Raw genomic sequence first — 19,843 nt, 5'->3', positions numbered from 1 at the left:
TTTCCCACAGAGAAATGCATTAGGCACCTTCAAATGTTGGTTCTTTTCTAGAAGATTATAAAGAAAGAGCTATTCCTAATGGGCATCAATTATACAACTTAAGAGTTGGCTCATGGCACCTGTGATTCGTTGCTAGCTATCATGGTGACTCTTTCAATTATTTCCCCAATCCAGTCTAATACATAAAATCTCTTCTTTCCTACCCTCGGCCATTCTAGAAAGGACAGTACTAAGGGTGAGGGAAGTAGAAACGAGGGAGGAACAAAGTGATGCCCATCTCCCTTCTCCAGGGAGATGAACTGGGGTAGACCACTGTGCCTCACAGACTTGGGTCAACCTGGCGGTGGGAGACTTTGGACCTTTTAAGTATCAGGTTTCCTTTCCTTACCTTGAATCTGTTGTTGCTTAGTCACTAAGTTGTGTGCAACTGTTTTGCAACCCCATGGACTGTAGCCCGCCAGGCTCCTCTGTCCTTGGAGTTTCCCAGGCCAGAATACTTTAGTGGGTTGCCATTTCCTTCTCCAGGAGATCTTCCCAACCCAGGGATTGAACCTGCGTCTCCTGCATTGCAGGTGGATTCTTTACTGCTCAGCCACCAGAGAAGCTATACCTTGGATCTACAGAATTAAAATCCCCAAGGTGGGGTCCTGGCATCTGTATTTTTTTAAATAGGCCCCAAGTCATTCTTATTTACGGCCAGGTTTGAAAACCACCGTTCTGTCTCCTGCCCTCCCAGCCACAGAAACCAATCTACAGGCTTGGCCACCTTCCTGCCACTCTTCAGTTCACACTGGGGTCCCTTCTGGGGATGTGGTGTTGGAATGATCTTGCCTCCCTGCCTGCCTACCTCTTTCGCTGCTTTCTTCTTTATACTTAATTTTATTTATTTATTTGTTTTGGGCTGAACTGGGTCTTCACTGCTGCATGAGATTTATTTGGTTGTGGCAAGTGGGGGCTACTCTCCAGTTGCAGTGGGTGGGTTTCTCACTGTGGTGGCTTCTCCTGTTGTGGAGTATGGGCTCTAAGGCATGCACGCTTCAGTAGTTGTGGCCCATAGGCTTAGTTGCCCCACAACATGTGGGATCTTCCTGGACCAGGGCTTGGACTCGTGTCAACTGCGTTGGCAAGCAGATTCTTTACCCCTGAGCCACAGAGGAAGCCTCTCTTGCTGCTTTCTCTCTCTCTCCATTCTTCTCCCAGCCCAGAGACAGTCCTGGGAGAAGAACCTGGGAATGCGCTAGCTTGCAGCTGTAGGGCAAAGGGTGATCTCAAAGACAGCATCAGGGGGCAAAGATGGCACTGATGAGCAAATAAATGCAATTAAACACAATCAGCCTGCAACCTAGGGCCTGGCAGACACAGGGAGACCATGTAGGACACCACAGTGGTTTGGGTTGGAGAGACAGAGAGGAAATCCTTGTGGGCCCATGGCCTTGCCGTTCTGGGAAGGCAGAGAGACTAGGAAGCACTGTTCAGGCAAGACCACCCACAGCACCTGAGTGTGATAGAAAGCTGTGGTCGGCCAGGGTGACTGGCTGTGCCGTCTCCTGTTTCCAGAGTAGCTAGGTGACCCCCTTCTCCCCATGACTGTGTCTGTCCATGTTCCCAATGAATATTCAAGTAAGGTGGGCAGTGATCTGGTGCTCAAGAAGAGAGAACTCTTCCAGCTCATTCTGTTTATTTTGCTATTGATAAAATGTATCCTTAAGGGTCAGGGTCAAATAAGGCGGCCCTTCTGGCAGTCTCGCTTAAACAGCCCCAGCCTCCATTACTAGCGTCTGGGAACCAAGCTGCAGCACTCCTGAGGCTGGGCTGAAGCTTGCTGGACATCACGTATCCTCCCTGCCCTGTGGGACAGCGTGCTGGACCTGTCAGCCAGGACACTGGCCAGAGGTCTCCAAATTTCAGCCAGGTGCCAGCCATCTGGACCATTAACTGTGTTCACTGAACACCTACTGGGTGCTGGATGCTAGGCCAACTGCAGGGGAAGGGGAAGGGACCACAGTAACAGAAGACATGATCCCACCATAAAAATACCCAAGTCCAATTATGCTGGGCCAAATGCCCAGTTATAGGAGCATTCTATCACAAGATGCTGTCCCCAGCCCTGAGGGCAATGTCACAGACTGTTATTGACAAGACATGGACTAAAACAAAGGACTGCATGGGGGTAGAGGGTGGTACTGAGGAAAGGAGGGATTGGAGTGAGGCTGGAAGAGCTGAAGTTTCTTTGGAAGGGGCCAGGGTCAAGCAAGTAACTGTGAATGAGTTCCACGGAAGACTGAAGGACATCCCTATGAGGGCCAGGAGGAAACAAGCAGAGGAGCAGAGAATTTTTCAGAGGGAGGAGCAAGGCCCGGATTTTGTTTCCAGCTCGAGTTGTTTCTTGCTCCGGCTTCAGCGCTTGCCTGCAAGGGGTAGGGAGATTTGGGTACCAGTCACTGCCCCTCCATTAAATCTGTAGCTCCTCCACCATCCTGCCTGTGGGCACAGAGTGGGAGATGAAACTCCCCCGGGACTGTGTAGCCTCCTCCTAAACACAGCCTGGCCTTGGCTTTGAGAGGAAGTCCTGGCCGAGAACCACGTAGGCCCCCAACTGAAACCCATTGCCGGCCAGCCAGCTGCTCCATCTGAATGCGGGCCACTCCTCAGCCCCAGAGTTTATAAATAAACCAAGAGAAGTCATTTTGTCCCAAGAGACCGGGATGTCTCTTGAAATACAGAGATGTCCTGTCTTGTGCCTCCGTGCTTCCTGAGCTGTTATTCTTTGGCGAGGAACAGGGCTTGGATTGAAGCTGGTTCCCGTCTACAGCTGAGAGTCTCAGCGGGGGCAAAGAGGGTGGAGCAGGCGAGGCAGAGACACGGACAGAAACGCTTTTGGTTGCGCCATGATGTAATAAATGGGACCGCTAAATGAACAAGAGGGGAAGACAGAAAAGAAGCATGACAGAGAAGGCAGGAGGGTGTTGAGATGGGAAAGGGGCAGTGAGAGAAAGAGATATTGACAGAGATGTAGAGGAGAGATGCTGGCAGACTATCAACTGAAACGTCCATGCCGAGACAGGAGAGAGAGATGGGAAGATTAGGAGAAATGTACAAAGGCAGACAGCTTGCAGCAAAGCGCTCCGACTCCTTGCCTCCGTCCCTTTTGCATTTCCATGCGCGCACACTGAGACACAGAGAGTTGCAGTGAAGGAGCACGGAGGAGGGGAGGGGGCAGGCACAGGGAGGACCGGGTGGGAGGAGGAGTGGAATAAAGGGACACTGTGTGCACGTGGAGTCTGAGTGTGCGGACTAAATACCAGCGCGTGCCTAAAAACAAAATAGCAGCATTATCTGTCTCGTCTGCATCCTTGGGTAGATAAATGGCTTTGAGTGGACCCTGGGACAAGACTGTCTGGGTCTGAATGCTGGCGATACCGGCTTCCGGTGGTGCGAATTTTGGCGAATTAGGGAACTGAGATCAGTTCTCTCTGGGATGGGGATCACGTTAGGACTTCCTCATGGGGCTGTCATGAAGATTGAAGCTTCATAGGTAGTACGGTACGCACTTAGTGCAGTGCACAGAGCAAGACCTCCGGGGGCTCTGGTGCGGCTGGGGCGCTGCAGCTGTGGACAGAGTAGGTGCACACAGACAAAGGGGGACAGGAAGGATGGGGGCAGGGAGAAGCAATGGCTGAGGTGAGCCCTCCTTTTTTAGTACAAATCTCTTATTTTGTTGTGAGCAATGGGGCTGAGGAGTGAAGAATGCCTTCCAGCAATGGATCAGCCCAGCAGACAGCATTTAAGCCAAGAAAGAAGAGGAGGAAGGAGACACCGGCCAGTATCAAATGAGACTCTGAAGCTGCAAGTGAGTGAGTGGCTGGCTGGGGATGCCACAGGACCCAGAGGAGGCTGAAGCCAAAGACAGCCAAGGTCAAGCTGGCTCTCCTGGTGGCCTGCTCCAGTAAGAGGGAGCGGGAGGGGTGAGGTGCATGGGAACAGTCAAAGCACGACCTGTGAGGAAACCTGAGGAAGCACTGCAGGTCACCCCATGGCTCATCCATCAGAAAGCCCAGGAAGGGGAGTTGGGTGAAATCTGCCATCTCTCAGGCAGCATGCTCCTCTCTCTGGCCATCCAGAGGAGGGCTTTTTAAATTCCTCCCATGATGATGTGAAGGCTTCCCTGGTGGCTGAGTGGTAAAGAATCTGCCTGCTAATGCAAGAGACTCAGGAGACACAGGTTCGATCCCTGGGTCAGGAAGATCCCCTGGAAAAGGAAATGACAACCCACTCTAGAATTCTTGCCTGGGAAATCCCACGGACAGAGAAGAGCCTGGCAGGCTACAGTCCATGGGGTCACAAAGACTTGGACACTACTCAGTGATTAAATAACAACAAAAGAGACTTAAGATTGAGATGTGAGACTTAAGAAATGACCTCCTCTGGAAAAGACATCACACTCCACTAACTGGATTCAGGAAAGTCACTGGGGCAGAGTCACTGATCGGAAATACTTTTTCTGGGAGGAAAGGCAAGGATATAAGAAGCACGGTGAAAGAGACTGAGGCTTGTTCTGCTGCAGGGCCCTGCCCTCAAATTGAGGCTGGCACTCCTGAGCTCAGGGTGGGCCAGGGTTAGGGAACCAAGGGTGGAGAGAAGGTTAGGGAACCTTCTTCCATGCTCCCTCACCAGAACTAGCACTAACGCAAAGGTCCCACACACCTGAGGATACTCTGCTCTCAGTAGGTGCTGCTCACTGACTGGGTTTTGGTCACCAGAGATGGTTCCTGAATCACACAAGACCCTCAAAGACGGTTTTAACCCTGAGGGGGAAGAAATGCAGGAATTCAGGATCTTAAATCCCCACTTTGCTAAACTAGGCTCTTGGTGCTGGAATTAAGCCTGCAGCAACAAACAGAAAAACACGTTGAAAAAGTTAAAACATATTACTGCCAACGTTCGTTTGTGATTATGAATATTATAATCATAGCTATCACTTACTGCGAGCCTCCCCAGGGGCCAATTGCTTCTACACATAAGCTCGTAAATCCTCACAATGACCCTACAGAGTGAAGATTAGAATTCCCTGTTCTAGACAAAGACACAGGCTCGTAGAGGTGAGGAATGCTCGCACTCAGAGTGGCTCGAAGCCTCCACTCTTCCCACATTTAAATCTACCTCAAGTGTCCTTAAGGAGAGGGGATTTCCTTTAATTTCAGATTTTACTTTAAATGTACTTTCACTGGGAAGCAGTACTGCCCTCTCCTGATTCCTACCATCTTCCGTGTAGGATGGAGTGAGAGGCTCCATGGAAAGTGTCTCTGTGAACCAGACGTGACCCCAGAACTCTGGCAGAGAGGCTAACCCTTCCGAAAGGTGCTCGCCCAGAGACAGATGGCAGTTCTCTTCCCATGCAGACTGCTGGGACTGCTGAGGGGAGCAGGAAGGGGGTGTAACAGGGAACCATCCTTTCAAACTCTTGTGCAATACAAGGGGTGTAGAGCCTGCTGCCGTCCGCCTCTGGAGACCTGCACATCCTATGAGAGTAATACAATGATACAGCTTCCCTCTTCTAATTCCAAAAGTTTAAAACCTTATTGCTCCAAGAAGCATTCTCTGTATAGCTAGAGCTATGAAAGCCCACAAAATAACAAGGCCACCGTTTATCTGTTTGCAACAAGATTCAGGCTACTCCAAACTCCTGTTCCCAGAAACAATGGATGGGTTTGTGGTTGGCATCACATGGGCAGGGGTCTATGGGCCTGTGAAGAAGGACCCTACTTCTCCTTTTCTCCATTCACTTGAGTGACTTCTTATAGTGCTCATAGCATCCAGAAGAAGGTGTCTTAGTCTCTGCAGGCTGCTGTAACAGGATCCCATAGATGAGGTGCCTTTTATAGACAGATTTACTTTGCACTTTTGAAGGCTGGGAAGTCCAAGATCAAGGTGCTGGCAGATTTGGTTTCTAGTGGGAGCTGGCTTCCTGATTCATGGATGACCATTTTCTCACTGTGTCTTTGCATGATAGAAGGGGTGAGGTAGGTCTCTGGGGTCTCTTTCATAAGGGCAGTAATCTCACATAGTAGAGTTCTATCCTTATGACAAAACCAACTCCCTATAAGGCCCTACCTCCTAATATAATCACCTCGGGAGTTAGTATTCAACATATAAATTTCAGGACATGAACATTCAGTGTGCAGATGGTTTGCTAGAGAACAAGCTTCCATGCTCTTCTGTCCTTATCTCCTTACTAATCACACACACACAGAGCTTATTCCCCTAAGAGAGCAAGGAGCCCACGGAGGTCTAATCGAGAAAGATAATAAAGTCTTGTCCTAGAAAAATCAGGTTAATACCCAGCTCCTTACAGGCAATAAGTGGCAATGTGCTACCAATACTGATCAAATTCAGTCCAGATGAGACCAACCCCACAATCTCCAGGGCAGAGTGGCTTTCAGTGGAACAATTTTCCTAACCGAGTGACTCTGCTGCCGCCACCCTTCTCCAGAAAAGACCCCAAAAACACTTAAATTGGTCAAAGGTGAGCCAGCGGAAGGAGCTGAGCTGCCCTTGTCTGTCTGAATCCCTCCAGCATGAGGCAGGCAGTCACACCCCATCGTCTGGATATTCACACAGAGACCGGTGCAGGTGCTGGGCCAGGACCTCTCTGCCCATCTCCCTCCTCAGCCCAAATGCCTGCAGTGGGAGGGGAGGTGTGGGGGTTGGGAGGCAAAGAGGGAAGGGAGGAGGGGGCATGGAAAGGACAGACCAGACCAAGTGAGAGCGGTGTGAGAATGCATGGGTGTGGGTTTGGGGAAACCCCAGGAGATCAGCTTCCAACGGTGATTAATTTAGTGAGAGAAAATAGATTCTCACTGCCATCCACCAAGTCTGCAGAAGCTGACAATGAAGCGATCAGCTCCATGTTCAGGCAGCTCTGGTCTTGTGAGAAGGCAATCTGTGAGCTTCGAGCTGCTGCACCAACAGGAGAGTGACTGTGGGGAAGGAGCCACCCTGCTCCTGGAGAGGAAGATGCTAACTCTTTCTACAGCCTGCCTCTGGACTCAGTGAGACACAGGAACCCAGAGATGGAAGGGTGTCCATAGAGATACTGATGCTTTGCCAGCCCCATCCAGGACAGTGTCCACGTGGTATCTCTCTGCTGGACATGTGTGTCAGCCTGACTCTGCTATTGGAGGAAGGCTGAAAAGTCATCTTCCTTTCTGATAGACATGATATGAGGGCTCCCAAAATATGAAGCCACTCACTCATTCATTCAACCAAATGTACTTCTACTGTGTTTCCATCCCATGTTAGGCACTACGGCTCCAACAGTGCGGATAAAACAGAAGCAGACCCTGCCTTCCCAGAACTTACAGTTTAGTGAGGGAGACAGAAAATCAATCAAGTGATGAATGGATTTCACCCATCCATCCCTTTAGACACTCATGGTTCCAAATAATCAAAGGGAACTGATTAGAACGATAAAGCCTGAGACGGCCTAAGACTTCAGTGTCATCTAGAGCATCATCATTAGACATATGAGGGAGCCCAGAGGGGTTGCATAACGTCCAAAGTCACACAGGTAGCAATTGGCAAGGACAAGGACCAGAACTTTAATTAAACATTTAGCTTAATGTTTTTCTTGTCACAACACATACCACAGTCCAAAGAGACCCAACATAAATGAAGCATGTTCAGCATTTTCTGATGTTCTTCAAATACCCACTCTGTCGAATGAAAATGAAAGTGAAAGTTGCTCACACGTGTCCAACTTTTGCCACCCCATCCATGGAATTCTCCAGGCCAGAATACTGAAGTGGGTAGCCATTCCCTTCTCCAGGGGATCTTTCCAACCCAGGGATTAAACCCAGATCTCCCACTTTGCAGGTGGTTTCTTTACTGACCAAGCTACCAGGGAAACCCTCCTCTGTCCAATGCTCTGAGAAAAAAGTGTTCTATCATCAACTAAGTTTGGGAAATGCCAGCACTGTGTCTTCCTTATAGAGGCTGACAGTGTACATGATTGTATTAAAGGCTCTGAGGTCTGTGGATTCATCATTGTCTAACTCAGTGTTTCACAAACTGCTTTGACCACAGAAGCCCTTTTATTTATGTAGCGCATCTTAACTGCACACTGGGATTCCTCAGGAGTTTTGCAAATCCCACATAAATTAAAGTTCTGTGGATTTTAGATAGTTGACCTTCCTTTGCTGGTTTCCCCCCTGTTTTCTTGTGTCAAACAGCCTTGGTTCCTTCCCTCTACGTTACATTACATCTGAGTATTCATTCTCCATCAGCTCTCTGAGACTCCACATTTCTGAATATCCTTTCCCCCCTAGAATTCTGGAGTTCATCTTTTCTTGAATTTCTTCAATTTGCTCTCACTGACAAGTTTCTTCTTTCTGTCCCTTGGTAATTGATATTCAATCTACTACAAACTTGCTTTTTTCCTAGGTGATCAGGAAAGCACTTGAAACATCACTACTCATCTTCTTATGCATAAATCACAAATCCAATAACCGACCTGCGACCTTTCTCCACCACAATGTTCTTCTCCACCTAACAGTTCATTCGTCTATTTGAACAATACTTATTGAATGCTGATCACAGGTCACACTAAAGGCTACTTGCCCAGCAATTTCTGTCTAGTTAATTCCACTGGTTAGGGAACTTTGGACCATAAAGAAGGCTAAGCTTTTGATACTTTCGAGCTGTGGTGTTTGAGAAAACTCTTGAGAGTCCCTGGGACTGCAAGGAGATCAAACCAGTCAATCCCAAAGAAATCAACCCTGAATATTCATTGGAAGGACTGATGCTGAAGCTGAAGTTCCAATACTTTGGCCACCTGATGCAAAGGGCTGACTCATTAGAAAAGACCCTGATGCTGAGAAAGATTGAAGGCAGGAGGAGAAGGGAGTGACATGACAAGATGGTTGGATGGCATCACGGACTCAATGGACATGAGTTTGAGCAAGTTCTGAGAGATGGTGAAGGACAGGGAATCCTGGCATGCTGCAGTTCATGGGGTCCCAAAAAGCCAGATACGACTGGGTGACTGAACAACAACAAAAGACAACTTTGGGAATAAGGTTAAGTTCATAAGTTGACCACTTTGGGGCCCATGAGTTTCATTCTGCCCATGACCTTGAATCGGGGCCAATATTCTCTCAGATCGGTGTCCTTGGACATGAAGAGAACAGGAAAAGATAGTGTAGCTGGCCCAGTTCAATTTTTGACCTCTGCAGGGAAGACAAAACAAACCCAAAAGCCCATGCCCTAGGACTGGAGGCATCACCACATAAGTGTGTCCAAGTATCAGTTAGTTCCTCCCAATATCAGCCATCCACTCAGTTCTCCCAGGTTCCCAAGCATCTCTGAAGCCACCTCCCTCTCCTAAATTGTGTCATTAATTCATCAGGAAATAGCTAACATGTGTCTTTGATTTCTTTTTACTCAAACAAACCTAATGTTTGTTTCTATTAACGGACTTATCTCTTTATTTTCCTGGACACTGTGGTTCATTTGTGTTGCTTGGAGATTTCATTTGGACCCGAAAGGATGAGGCAAGTGGCCTTAAAAAATACTCATTTTTTGGCAGTAGGATTATAAGCAATATGGTCCCTTTTGTGAGAAACGGGCTACCACCAGCTGTGTGACTGGGTCTGAATTTTGACAGCATACAGGCATGCACATACCACACACACACATGAGTGTTTTACCATAGGAAGAAAAAACCTAGAAATTGATTCTTTTTTTACGCACTTAAGCTTTCATGGAATCCTTTGGGGATTATTTTCATGGAATACAGCGTATTACTCCTGCTTTCCCGATATACTCAGGAATATCTAAAATATAAGACCAATAACACTATTATCATACAGTCAAGAAGTGTCATAGAAAGCACTACCCATACTTACACACAATCATTAATTTAAAAGACCGTGTATAGACACAGAGACTTCCTAGCCAATCTTAGATCACAAAGCTCATGGCCTTCGCCTACCACCAGGGTTCTTGATTCTTTACCCTGAGTGGGTGGCAGAGACTACGGGTGCTCAGCCCTGCCTGCCCTGGTCGCTCTCTCCTCCCCACCACACCCTTCTCTTGCTTCTGGCAGCCCCATTCAAACTTTGAGTCCTTCCAGAACCCCCCTGCCCACTCTGGCCTCCACCACCCTGCTTCCATCCCTGTATTACCATCTTGTTACAAACACTTGTTTTTCCAAAAGCTTCATCTACGTTAGTCTTGTCAATTCCTTATACCCACCGGAAAGGAAGCATGCTGTAATAGGAAGAACATAGCATCCAAAATAAATCAACATGTTCTTTCTCTTGCTTTCTTTTATTTCCCTTGTTTTCTCCCAGGCAACTTCCAGCTCGCCTCCTCCCCCAACTCGGAATCTGTCTCAACACCGGCAGGTCATGGTTAAGCCCCAGGTGAACAAGAAACAAGACGCACCGAGATTCGTCCTTCCCAGGCATCTCTTTCATGCCCTTCCTTTCTTTTCAGAAGCCAACAGTGAGGACTGAATCCCTGATCAAGTCCCTGTTCCCCGCACTGAGAAAACGTGAGCCACAGACAATGAGAGACAGATGCCCCTGTCAGAATCCCATGCTTCAGGCGAGATGTAGCCCAGATGGCTCAGGCTAAGGACTCCCTGGCCCTCCCCATCTTCTGCTGTCAGTCTCCCCCCCACACAGATTCCCCTCCCCCAGAACACTCAAACCTTTCAACAAGTCGGGCGTGCATACACCAGCCATCTCAAGCGCCCAGGGATTTGGGCAAAGTGTTAAGAAGGAATGTAAACAATACATACTAATTGCTGCTGTGAAGTAAGTTATAAATTAAATTAGATGGGCCAGAGTTCTGAGCTGTCCTCCCCCGGCTTCTGCCGTGAGCATCATGGTAGACCAGGCATCTCAGAGAGTGGAAGCCAATTTTTCACGAGCATCTTTTGATGGGTTTCCCTGGTAGTGCTAGTGATAAAGAACCTGCCTGCCTGGAGACCCCAGTTTGATCTCTGGGCCAGGAAGACCCCCTGGAGGAGGGCATGCCAACCCACTCCAGTATTCTTGCCTGGAGAATCCCATGGACAGAGGAGCCTGGTAGGCTAAAGCCCACAGGGTCACAAAGAGTCAGACATGACTGAAGCGACTTAGCATGCACATGCACACCTTTCGATATTTCAGTAACTGGACCCCAGGATACTTTGGGCCAAGGTCACCCCTAGCTCTGCTATGTTCCAGGTATGCTGGGGTTCCAGGCATCCTGGGTTGGTGCAGAGAGGAGCCCTCATGCAGGGGCGGACAAGCACCCCTGCAGCTCCCATACTTTCCATTGGAGTTGCAGCCTCAGAGATCAAGCACTTCAGAATCAGCCCTGCCTTGGAAGAGTGGCCTGGGGGAAAAGCTAAGTACCTATGACAGACTTGCTGTTCCCTCTTGTGGGACTGCTTGGGAAATCCCTGGGCCTGAAGCAAAGCAGATGCTAAAGGAAGATTACTTGAGTAGATGAATGAATGAACAATGAATAAGAGAATGAGTGAATCTATTGGAGACCCCAAACACCTTTGCTTTACTCACCCACGTTTTGTTCAGTTTTGTTCCCTGAGTAGAGGGAGGTGGGACCAGTTGAAGGGAGAGAAAATGACAGCCCATTGGATGAGCCTGGAAGCCCTTGCCTTTGCCATGGACGATGCTTAAAGCTGGCTCAATTCAACAAAATTGAGAAGCAGCCATGAGGGTTTGCTGTTCTGTTAAATCACAATGGGGTGGGGACCAGGCCTGGGATTCTATTAGTTTTTTTCCAAAAATTCCCCACCCACAGGACAGTGCTCTCCATGTTGCTGGCATCCTTGCTTTTTGCCTCTCAGAGAGTGATCTCCATGCTACAAGGCCAAGTCTGCATCTTCTATACAGAAGCCAGAGAGGATATGGTCAAAGTCTATGCATTTAGCCAACAAACATCTACCAGCGACATGTGGGTGCCTGGCACCATGCTGGGCTCTGAGGATCCAGAGGTGAATGAAACACAGTTGCTGACTTCAGGGGTCTCACAGTCTAGTAGAGATCTGGCAGCCAAACAGATAACAACAGTTCTGGGCCCTGTGGGCCTCATGGTCTGGGATGTCTCCATGATATGTCAGGTACCTTGTTACTGATGGGAGATAAAGCCCAGAGATAACCAGAGGCTTGAGCTGGGTTCACTGCTTTTCTGGTTCCCTCCAGGGGCTCTTTGCCCTCCACCAGATGACGCAGCAGCTTGTCCACCCAGAGAACACCGGGCAGCACTCCAGCGCCTTTCTGTACATCCCCTCAATGGAAAGCTTGTCACAAAGAACACTTGTTTCCCCAGGGACACCCGGAGCATAGCCAAATACCTGTGCCTACCTCGCTCTTTCTTCCATTGTTTTCGTCAGTAGAAATCCCAAGCACCAACTACCTTTTAGATTGGAGGCCTGCAGGCTGGCAGGGAGAGAGACACATTGGGAAATAGTCCTGTTTGTGTGCTTTCGTTAAAGCAGCTGGTTGCTTGCCAGACTGCCAGTGCCCCTGAATACGTGTCTTCCTGGGGCGATAAAGAATCAATTGGCTTGATGCAACTTTTGGGTCCTTGCTAAAACCCTGGCTTGGGTCTCATGGAGGCGCTGAGACAGACATCAATAACCTTGTCTCTCATTGCCTTTATCAACCGCCATCCAATGAATGCCATTAGAATGCACCAATATTTATATACAGTTGAACGGCACTGCCAGCAGCTGCATTATAACAGAGTGGCTAGCCATGGGGAGTAAAGGGAGGCTGCAGGTTGAGTTTTCACTCCCTCACTCTGCTTTTGTTCAGTCTTGGGCCAGAGGGCTTGTCTCTTCCCAAGTCCTTCTCTCCATCACCTGGAGCCAGTTTCCATTGCCACTCAGAGGCTCAAAATTAATAAAAATAGGTAGTATTTGTTGGTATATGGTCAAGGCATACTATTTTACATGCTTTCACTATCTCATGCAATAATCTCAAAATTCATCATAGTAAGTGGCATTGCTATGGAAGCAATGAACAAATCAAGGCTCAGAATGGCTGAGAAGGAAGCTCAAGGTCATACAGCTGTAAACAGGGTTGCAGGCAGGCTAACAAGTTCAAACTGAATCGAGTTTTAGCTTCTATCTGGACCTGATCACTATGTGCTTTTACTCAATTATACTGCCTTGTGTTTTTTAAATTCAATAAATATATAATTATTGAGTACCTACTATGTGCTAGATACTGTCATAGGTGGATATTGAAGAGACTAAGATAGATGAGGTCTCTGTTCTATTGTGGGGACATTGTAAAACAATAAACACACCCACAAGAAAATATTGCCTGGTGATAAGTGTGTGCAGAGAGTTAAAACAGGCTGATGTGAGAGTGAATGATTGGATGGCTACTTTCAGATGGAGTGACTGGAAATCCTCTTGAGGAGGTGACATTCAGAATGAGTCATGAAAGGCAAGGAGGAGCTGGCCACATGACCTTCAGGGGCACAGCTAGTAATCCCAGGGTGGGTTTGAGGAAAGGAAGAAGGACCTTCCACCAGTGTGGAAGAAACTCAGCAGGTGAGTAGGAGAGAGGTGGGAGAGGTAGGCAGAACTGGCTTCTCCTGGCTTATATGCCAGAGGAAGCCATGTGTATTTAAGTTTGTTAGTGATAAGAAGTTTGATAGTGATAAGACTCTATCAGATGTAATTAAGTTTCCCTCTGCTTTTGTGTGGAGAAGTGTTGGTGGTGGTGGTTTAGTCGCTATGTTGTGTCCGACTCTTGCGACCCCGTGGACTGTAGCCTGCAGGCTCCTCTGTCCATGGGATTCTCCAGGCAAGAATACCGGAGTGGATTGCCATCTCCTTAGAGTAGAACAAAAGGAGAAACAGGAGTTAGGAGACTGCTGTGGTGGTGGCTAAAGAAGGGGTGGAGTCACTGAGGGAATGAGAGACCTGAACACAAACTGGATATGTTTCAGGAGTAGGTAAACTGGACTGGCTGATGGACTGCATATGAGGCATAAGGGAGAGAGAATCAAGAATGTCTTCAGGAGCAACCCGAAACAGAGCAACTTGGTGAATCGTGATGCTATTTATGGAAATGGGGAGGGTTGGATGAGGAATTGGCTTGGGGTTAAGTAATCAAGAGTTGTGTTTGGGCCATTTTAAAGTTCTAGATGTTAATTAAATAGCTACATTAAAAAAAACTAGATATTATCTTGGAGAATGTACAGATATTGATAAGGAAGAAGTCCAGGACTATCCTTGGCACACGTTAACATTCAGAGGTAGAGCAGAGGAAGAGAAAGCCAAGAAAGATCAGTAAGGCAAGAAAAAACCTGGGGGATGTGATGTCCAGGAAACATAGAGATGAAAAGTTTTCAGAATAATCATAATGATAATGATAATGGTGGTGATGATGATTGAAGGAGAAGAAGGAGGAAAAGAAAGGGAAGAAGGAATAGAAGAAGAGGAAGAAGGGAAAAGGGAAGAAGAAGACAAAGAAAAGAGGGAGACACTGTCATTCTCCCTGTTTCATAGACGAGACCACCAAGGCCCAGAGAGGCTACTTAACGTGAAATCACCAGTCTTCCGTCCCTGCATTCACTGAATAAGTGATGCCCAGTTCTTTCTTTTCACACCCTACAAATCAGCTTCTGAGCCTCAAACAGGTCCTGACTGAGTTCTCCGGAGGTCCTGTCCTTTTGCAGCCCTGAACTTGGTTTATTAATCTCTATGTCGGTTTTAATGTCCAGATCAGGGGAAATCTGATAGCTTAGTTGACAGACAAGCAGACTGCAGCTGTGGAGAGTAATCAGGTTTCCTATGGCTCTGTCCTCCAATAGAAACCTTTTTTTCGGTCTTATCCCCTTGCTATCCCAAACTGCTCCAAATCCTTTCTCAAGACCTCATCCAACTCTTATCTCCTCTGAGAGGGCTTCCCTGAGACAGCTACCCTACTCCTCTCTACATTCCCTTAGAAATTATTTCATATATAATTAATTTTCATTTCTAATTAGGCTCAATTTTGCACTTCGTGTTGGCAAAGTAGTTGGGTTCCCGTGACATACTTCACAGTTGAAAATGTTATTATCAGAGGTGAAAATAACATCGAAGGGAGAGAAATGTATCCCTGGGTGTTAGAAAAAGGGCTCAGAGAGAAAAACTATTCTGAGATGCCAATTAACCTTGGAGAAAAGGCATGCGAGAGCAGGGGGCACCAAGGAGGGTCTACAGGAAGGGGCGAGGGTGAACGTGGTCTGGGGCAGGACATTCGAGTCCCTAGAAAAAACCTGAGCTCTCTGCTACCAGAAGCGCTCAGAACGCGACCCTGTGCAGCTAGACGTGGCCCTGGCTGGCCCTGCAGGGAGCAGGGCCGTCTGGGAACTGAGTCTGGTTGCAGCATCCCTTCTGACATGGCTCTTATCACATCCACCTTAAATGGACCAAATATGTCTGCACATGGAATGTGCCCTAGCAATGGTCAGTATAACTGAAGAGTGCTCCAAGTGCCTTCCCCCAATATTTCTATCTGCTTAGAGTGTGAGATTTATACGTTTGAAGAACAAAGCTTTGAGTTTTTCAGCTATAATAATAAGGAGGCTCCTTTCCAAGAGCACAGCTGAGGGAACACAGTGGGGAGAGGTGAGTCACCCAAGGGATAGACAGGTGTGGAAATGAGATTCTGCCCTAAATGGGGTCATCAGTGGAGGAGTGAAGATGTTCTCATTAAAAGGGCAGTGCGAGGCATGGGGAAAATAGTCATGAATTTCATAAGCCCCTAGGATAGGCCCTATTCTCCTCCAACATATGCAGACAAATAAGACAAATAGGGTAAAGAGAGACAATTTACCATGCACCATTCTGTGCACAAGTGAGGCCCTGCAGTGCCATCCCCACATGTAGGGAGACCCACCTCAGTCCTGCTTCACAGAAGTCCAAAGAATGCTCATTCAGTCGTTCCACTTATGTTCATTGAACACCTATTAAGTGCAGGCCCCATTCTAGGTGCTTGCAATACGTCATTGAACAAAACAGACACAGACCCCTGCATTTGTGAAGCAAATGTTCAAATGATGAGACTCAGACAATAAGCTATAAACGTGATAAATGGTAACGTAAATGGGATGCTAGAGTTGCTGCAAGTCAGATCTTTGAAATAGCCCATTTCTCCCAAAGCTTGGGCTCTCCAAATACTACATTCTCCCGTACAACATTGTTCTCTGTTGTCTCATCAGAAACCTCTGAGGCCAAAGTCGCCACACTTCCCACTTCTCTCTTCTTTCCCCAAGTACCCTCCCCTACCCAGACCTTGTCCTAATACACACAGTAGACACAGAGAGGGTGCTAAATCCCATGTGTGAAATTGAATCAGTCATCCTTGTCTGGGAGCACACATTCTATCCCCTGTCAGAAACCCTCTTTTAACATGATCTGTTTACCCTAGAGACCCTTTTCTACAGACCTTTCCCTGTGACACATATGGTTATCCAAGGAGGGTAGATCTAATTTGGGGGAAAAGAGAAAAATCTCATTCCTAACATGATTGATTTCCCTTCCTCTCCAGCTTAGGTCTCCCAGGATCCCCATCTCCACTTGTCACCCACAACTCCTCCCCTCCTGCATAATTCCTGACCCAGAGGAGAGATGGGGATGAGGCAAATGCTGTATCCTTACCTGTGGGCCACAGGTGACTGTTCAAAAATTTTCCACAGTGAAGACCTAAGAACACTTTGACTTCATCTCATTTTTAGCACATATGCGTACCTGCATAAAAAGGAGAAAATGGCATCCTTCCATGTGCCCAGCACTAGGGGAGATGGGCACAAACATTCTTGGGCAATAGGTCATGGTAATAGTACATCCCAACTGCTCTCTTCTTGGGCTTCCCTGGTGGTCCAGTGGTTAAGAATCTGCCCTGCAATGAAGGGGACACAGGTTCAATCCCTGGTCCAGGAAGATCCCTCATGCCGTGGGGCAACTGAGCCCGTGCACCACAACGACTGAAGCCCATGTGCCCTAGAGCCCACGCTCCACCCACAACAAGAGGAGTCACCACAATAGGAGGAGGAGTCACACAGCAACTTCCCCGACAGCTCAGTTGTAAAGAATCTGCCTGCAATGCGGGAGACCCCAGTTCAGTTTCTGGGTCCGGAAGATCCCCTGGAGAAGGGAAAGGCTACCCACTCCAGTATTCTGGCCTGGGGAATTCCATGGGCTGTATAGTCCATGGGGTCACAAAGAGTCAGATATGCCTGAGCGACTTTCACTTTCACACTGCAACTAGAGACTAGCCCCCTTCACCACAACTAGAAAAAGCCCAAGCAGCAATGAAGAACCAGCACAGTCAAATAAAGTGAATAATTGAATTTAAATTGCTCTCTGGTCCTTCGCCTCTTCTCCTATGTATCATATCAAGTTCCATAAAGACACAGTTAAGCTGTACTTTCAAATTCAGGGTATGTGAAAAATAGAAAAATAAGACCTAAAAATGCAGTGCTTGGATGCACCAGAGTTCTTTGAGATCAGTCCTGGGCCCTTTTCTCTTCTCACTCATACTTTAGTCCTGTCCGGCCTCATCCATGTCGTTTCTTCAGATACCACCTCTCTGCCTATGACTTACAGGCTTATATTTGCAGTCAGATGTCTCTGACTCTTAGAACCAAACAGCTCACACATCCCAAGGGATATTTCTTCTTGGTTCACTACCAGGTTCCTCAACAACACAGTCATCACAAACTCATAATCTTCCTACCACCACCTTCAAGCCTGGACCTCTTCCATTGTCTCTTAAGTCAGTGATAGCTTCACCAGCATCCAGGGGTAGAAGCAAAAACTCCAAGAATCACTGTTGACTCTCCCTAGCTCTAGCTCTCATGCTCATAGTCAGTCTAGCCACAATCCTCACAATTTTGCCTCCTAAGCATCTCTTTAAGCAACCTCTGTTGCCACCACCTTCATCCCCAAACTCATCCCCTCTCATTTGGATCACTTTAAGGTTTCCAGTCAATCTGCACCTGACTCTGTCTCTAATCAGATCTTTATGCTGCAACCTGAGGAATTTCTAAGTGCAAATCTGAAAGAGACTCCACCCTCACCACACCTTCATTTGCAATGGGTGTTCAGTCATGTCCAACTCTTTGTGACCCCATGGACTGTAGCCTGTCATGCTCCTCTGTCTGTAAGATAATACAGGCAAGAACACTGGAGTAGATTTTCATTTCCCTTCTCCAGGGGATCTTCCCAATCCAGGGATCAAACAAACACTTCCCGCATTTCCTGCACTGGCAGGCAGATTCTTTACCACTGAGACACCTGAAAAGCCTGTCCATGGAATTTTCCAGGCAAGAATACTGGAGTGGGTAGCCATGTCCTCCAGACACCTGCAGTTATTTCAGTGATTTCCTGTTGCTCCAAGAAAAGACAAAAAAAAAATCTTTGTGTTGAGCTTCCCTTGTGGCTCAGTGGTAAAGAATCTGCCTGCCAATGCAGGAGATGCAGGTTCAACCCCTGGTCTAGGAAGATCCCATATGCAGCAGGGCAACTAAGCCTGTGTGGCACAACTACTGAGCTTGTGCTCTAGAGCCTGGGAGCCACAGCTACTGAGTCCGCCTGCCCCAAGTACTGAAGCCTGTGCGCCCTAGAGCCCATGTTCGGGAACAAGCAAAGCCACTGCAATGAGAAGCCCGTGCATGGCAACTAGAGAGTAGCCTCTACTCGCTGCAACTAGAAAAAAGCCCATGCAGCATGAAGACCCAGCACAGCCAAGAATAAGTAAATAAATTATTCTTAAAATCCTTGTGTTGTGAGCTGAAATGTGTCCTCCTGCAAAATTCACATGCTGAAGTCATACCCGCCCTGGTACCTGAGAACGTGACTGTCTTTGGACATAGAGTCTTTAAAGAAGTATTTCAGCTAAAATGAGGTCTTAGGGTGGATCCTAAGTCAATATGACTTGTGTCCTTATAACAAGAGGAAATTTGGACCCAGACAGGCAGAGGGCCAACCAGGGAGAAGACTCAGGGAGAAGAGGACCATCTACAAGCCAAGGAGAGCCTCAGAAGATGTGAACCCTGCCCACACCTTGATCTCAGACTTCCAGCCTCCAAAACTGTGAGACAAAACATTTCTACTATTCAAGCTACAGAATCTGTGGTGCTTTTGTTATGGCAGACCTAGCAAATGAATGCATCTAAATAGGGCTGTAAAGTCCTCCATGGTTCATAGATGATTTTAAAACAAGCCACAGAATTTTTGATCATCTCCCTTCCAAAGGTAGCACCTAATTCTCCTCCTTTTAGGTGTGGGCTACACTTAGTGGGTCACCTATAATAAATAGAACAGAATGGAAGTGGCAGTGAGTGACTTCCCAGATTAGGACTTAAAAGGCATCATGGCTTCCTTCTTGCTCTCTGGCTCTTGAATCACTGCTCTGCAGGAAGCCAGCTGCCATGTCATGAGGACCCTTAGGGAGACCTATGGGGAGGTCACTCAGGGAAGTCTGAGGTCTTCTGCCAATAGCCATGTACATGAGCTATCTTACAAGCAGACTCCACAGTCCAGATAGACTTTCAGATGACTGCAGCATTTGTGATATCTTGACTGTGACTTCATGAGAGACCAGAACCAATAAGCTAAGCTGCTCCAGAATTCCTGTCCCAGTGAAACTGAGATAATAAATGTTTGTTGTTTTCAGATGCTGTTTTGGGACTATTTGTTATGGATCTTCCTGACCCAGGGATTCAACCTGGGTCTCCTGCATTGCAGGCAGATTCTTTACCGTCTGAGCCACCAAAGAAGCCCCATTTGTTATGCAGCAATAGACAACAAGAACAGCTTGACTTGAAC

General features: G+C 47.5%; 1 protein-coding gene across 1 annotated transcript in view; it reads right to left on the bottom strand.

Annotated features, from left to right (window-relative positions):
* The window catches only part of TNR (tenascin R), a 487,013-nt gene that overhangs the window by 415,231 nt on the left and 51,939 nt on the right, over positions 1 to 19,843 (bottom strand). The gene's annotated exons all lie outside the window — the stretch shown is intronic.

This window comes from Bubalus bubalis, chromosome 5 (assembly GCF_019923935.1).
Source record: "Bubalus bubalis isolate 160015118507 breed Murrah chromosome 5, NDDB_SH_1, whole genome shotgun sequence".
Classification (NCBI taxonomy): domain Eukaryota; kingdom Metazoa; phylum Chordata; class Mammalia; order Artiodactyla; family Bovidae; genus Bubalus; species Bubalus bubalis.
This window is presented reverse-complemented; position numbering and strand designations above follow the sequence as displayed.